The sequence below is a fragment of the Protomyctophum bolini genome (assembly GCF_963924005.1).
Source record: "Protomyctophum bolini genome assembly, chromosome: 7".
Lineage (NCBI taxonomy): Eukaryota > Metazoa > Chordata > Actinopteri > Myctophiformes > Myctophidae > Protomyctophum > Protomyctophum bolini.
Genome location: NC_137868.1, coordinates 17609398 through 17614596, shown reverse-complemented (window position 1 = coordinate 17614596; position 5199 = coordinate 17609398).

Genomic DNA, 5199 nt, shown 5'->3' with positions numbered 1-5199 from the left:
GATCTCTATTATCTTCCCTACATGAATATATCTCACTCTTCCAAGCCTAGCTCAGTAGGCTAGCTAAATATTTTAACTTGAATATGTACTGGAGGACTGTGGTCAGCTCTGTAGTACTAGTCTGTAGTGTGTCCCAGTCCTGTGTCTTGTGATGTTTAACTGTGTGATGATGGTCAAGTCTTTTCGTCTTTACAACCGATTTTCAGCCACAGACACAGAAAAATGCCACTGTGCCATAAAGAAACCTCCTAATATCACTGTCACATTTTTGAGTGGTGCAACCACTCCTACAACCAGCACATACCAGCACAACCAGCACATACAACCAGCACATACATAGGTGTCCTTGTTCACCTATGTATGTATGTATTAATGAGCACGAGTATGACTGAGTACCAGTAGGGGCGCTGTTTGCCAGAAACAGAGAGAGAGATAGTATTAGTGCTGCACTGTTGCCTGCTAATGAGAGAGAGAGAGAGGATAGGAGGGGGGAGTTGCACCACTCGGTTCACACAGGTGTGATTTTTTCATTAGGATTAAGGTTCTCCGCTAAGAAAGCTCACACTCAAACAGGGGCAGAGCAAAACAATAGGGTTAATTTCCTAATGGCTCAAGTGACTTGGCATGCTGAAAGGCCCTGCTCTCACACAGAGCAGGGGGGTTCTCACTGGGCAACAGTCAAACAGCTTCTGCCTGTGCAGTAGAGTTGTTCCGACACTGATACCAGTATCGGAAAAGCTGCCAATACTGCCTAAAATGTTGGTATCGGTGAGTGTGCCAGTCTATGAGTTATGTGTACACTCTCGGAGTTATACAGACCAGTAAGGGTCCATTTGGAATCCCCTCCTCAAATAACTGTCCTAGATTTTTTAATTGCACACACTGTTATGGAATCAGAATCAGTATTGGGAGGAAATAAAACATCTCTACTACTGTGCAGCAAACCTGCAACATGCAAGTCCTGACATTTCTGACCACAGTAGACTGTTTTAATCGACCTGAGATTCACTGTGAATAATAAATAGACAGACAGACAGACAGACAGACAAACAGACAGACAGACTCGAAGACAGGCATGTGAAAAAAAAGGATCAGCAGCCAAATCTTTAATACTGCACGCACGTCACACGTTAGTGAATCTGTTGTGATAAAAAGTCTTGGTATGATGAAAGTCTTGGTATAATGAGTATGTTGACCTGACCTGTTTGTATTATCTCATGTTCTATTAAACGTGGGCTGATTATTTAACCAGTCCCCTGGCTTTGATATCAAAGAGGTTTTTACCTGACTTTATGGTACTAGAGTAGTGTTTATTATTTTATTAGTCATTTATCTGAACTATCAGAACATAACAGATCAAATGATTTATATAGTGCTTTTCAAAGTAAAAAAAACTATTTCAACAAAAGAACGATTAAAGCAGTACAATTTGGAATTAGATTTAGAGTGTATAAGGCAAGTCTGATGTGTGGGACCACTAGGAGGTTGGCATCAACGGCCGGAAGGTGGAGGAGGTCGGAGAGGTAGAGGGGTTTGTTGAGGGCCTTGTAGGTGGTGAGCAGTATTTTGAACTGATTAACGTCTGGATGTGATGGATTGAATGTTTCTACAAAAGTATGTGACAGTTTGTGTCGAAGGCGGGCAATGTTGCAGAGGTCGTTTTGATGATCTGTTTAAGATGGGGCTGGAAGGAGAGGGTGGGGTTGAGGATGACTCCAAGGTTATGGATTGGGGGGTGGCGATGGTGCCATCAACGTTGTGGGAGCGGGGGAAGGGAGTGATGGACCAATGATGAGGACTTTGCATCCGCTGACTATAGCCTACAGTTGTTGTTGATTGTCCATGGTTAATGAATTACTTTATAATTCAAGTCGATTAACTGGCCCATTGCTACACAGACAAACCACAGGAGGGTTCTTTCACCTACTACCTCATTGACCTCTGTGTTTTATTTTCCACTGCCTATCTGCCCTCACTCTGTTCAGTTTCATTCATTGTGTGTGTGTGTGTGTGTGTGTGTGTGTGTGTGTGTGTGTGTGTGTGTGTGTGTGTGTGTGTGTGTGTGTGTGTGTGTGTGTGTGTGTGTGTGTGTGTGTGTGTGTGTGTGTGTGTGTGTGTGTGCGTGTGTGCGTGTGGGTTCATGCGTGCGTGTGTGTGCGTGCGCGCATGCGTGCGTTCTTGCGCGCATGCGTGCGTTCTTGCGTGAATTTGCAAGAGAGAAAGGCCGGGGGTTCCTAGTACTATGCAAGACTACTGCTGTGTAGAAACTGTTAGAAGGAAGGAAGTGAAAGTTTGGTGTGCTGTGACTGTTGATGTGGATGAAGACTTGATACAGGAGAGAGAGAGAGAGAGAGAGAGAGAGAGAGAGAGAGAGATTGTGGGAAGACGTGAGGAGGAGGTTTGGAATCGTTTCTTGTGCACAAAAATGGTCCGAAAACTTGCCTCTGCCTTCAGAACACCAACACTGTCTGATATATCCACCTCTAGGAAAACCATATGAGTAATATAGTATTTTAAATGTATTTGTGAGATAGATGTGTATGGCTTATGGGTTTGGGATGGAGCACTGCGCTGATGGGAAACATCTGAGTGCATGATGCTCGGCTGCACTAATAACTTTGAACCGTCTAGAGTTGGAATGGACAGGTATCAGTCAAAAGGGAGACATCGAAGAGTAAGGACGGGTGGGGGACATATGGAATGTCAGAACAGGTCAGCTCCATACAGTACCTGTAAAATCTCTCCAAGACAGTTGTGGAATAGTTGGGAGAGAGACAGACATCTCATTTCAACTTGGAGGCAGGTATTTACGGCTTGTGTTGATCAGAACATCTGTGTAGATAAGATCTGAACTGAAGTTCTGTTTTCTCTCAACCCTGTATCATTATAAACAACACTTAGATCAGAGGTACGACTATAGTCATCACTGTTGCAGGTTCCTGCCTGTTCTTGTTCTGGACTGCTGTCTGTTGTGATGATTTTCAAAGTGATAACTTCTAGCTGGAGGAATGTAAAAATAAAGGGTCGTTGTTAGCCTGGCTCCAGCCCTGAATCCCTAGCCGCGGCCGGCCATTCAATAATAATGTGAACGAAATATTTGTATAACGAAATTAAAATTTCCGACTGCGTGCAAGGCTTTTTGTGTGTTACAGAAAATACTACTTTTATTGGAAAGAATCAGATTACTTAGACAAATGTACCGGTTTCATCTTTTAAATCAATCATTATCTGCTAGTCTACAATATTTGACAGTTTCAGTGGAGAATCCTGAATTCCTGGCATTTGTTTTTGAAGTATGCCACCTTCTGAGAACTGTCTGGGACCACAGTTATAATATGGACAGAGCCAAGATCAGGGCGACATTGGTTGACAAGACTCTGTTCAATGAGGGGATAATCACAATTTGACCTGTTTCACGTCGCACAGTGTGACAGTGTGACATATATGATCGTATAATAAACTAAAACATGCAGAACCATATAAAAGACTGGGCCATTGAAAGCCCAGTCCACACCCAGATCATAGTACTTCTAAATCTTCGTTATTTGTCATCAATCAGGATAGGTTCAGCATTGCTGCTCTATTGGAAATTTAAATTACTTAAATGATTCTAGACGAGGACCCAAATATTGGCAACCACATGAAGTATGGTAAATGTCCGTTATCTAATAATACTATTTGTGTAGCAACTTTTCATACATGTGTAGAGAGAATGTAGTTCTTAACCCATTCTGGGCGGGAACCCCTTTTGGTGTTTCAAAAATGTAAAAAAAATAATATTTGAAGTTTTTCAGAAAATGTAGGTCAGGATTTAGAAGGCCTTTTTAGAATCTGCCTCAGGCTGTGACCACGTGAATGTCTCGCAACAAATCTTTCGGTCATGAATGATCCTGTGATTGAGAAACACATGTGTTTCATCAGACATATTCCACAAGTAGTGATAGTTCATAGACGCAAAGGTAACACTTCATCGGCTTGGCTTTGGCTCATACAATACTAGTGCAGTAATGACCCCAAATGTGACAATAAAGTATAAACCCAGAGCTATTTCTATGGACATTACTGTAAACTAGAGCTTCACAAGATAAATACTCATAAAATTAACCACAAGTGACATGAAACCGAGCATCAATATCAACGTGGCACGACGTGATCTTGTAGATCGGCTATTTAAAGAGATTTTGGTGTTGAGGAGAAAAGGGAAGAGACCGTAGAATAGATAGACCCCTGGGGGACCCCGGTCAACTAGGGTTGTGTCTGACATGGAATCACTGCACTGACTGTACAATACACAAAGTTCTTGCATGTTTAAAATGACCCAAACAGTTCACATTCTGTTGTAAAAGTACCTCAGACCTTGAAGCAGTGCAGTAGGTGTTCTTACCAGAGGGCAGGAAGGAAGCTTTGCTTTGTTGCTTGTTTTGTTGTTGAGGAAGTGTTGGGTGGAGCTAAGAATAAGGATTTGTGGTCACATCTTTTGTCATTAATATGAGTATTTGTATGACTAGAACACAATGACTCATTGTCATTTACTCTGCCTCCTATAATACAATATTGGCACTTTGGCTACCAGTGTCTTGTCCCTTGAAGATGACTATTTAGTCTATTCTCCCCTGGACCGGTCGTGCACAGTGTCGACCACAATGACAACCACAACAACATGATATGTGTCAATACATCTATTCACAGCTTCTGCCATATATTGTACAGTAAAATATGATATAATATTTTTGCTGATGTTGGATTTATTTTTCTCCAAAGTTATTAATATGCCACAGAACTTAATTTAACCATTGAGTCAATGTTGTCTAAACATAACGGCACTTTAAATTAAATCACATAGAATATTTAGAATATTTAGATCACATAGAATATTTAGATTTAGAATTGTAAATCAGTCTTTTCCTCAGAAAAGGAAATAGCACCGGAAATGTAACTGTCCAGAAATGTATTATTTTTGTATTTTAAAGTTTATAAAAAACCTTCCAATCCAAACCATCCAAAATATCCCTAGGCAGTGGGCACTAGGATTTCACTGATTTCAATTTACTGTAACATGCATACTTGACAGTGTAAATGCATTCTTATACATAATACAACAATTCACTGTACACCTCTCTGAATTGTTGCCCTGGTTTTCAGAGTTTGGCTCTGTCTTGACTTTGACTTTGAGTCTGCCACTCACGGCCAAGCTACACC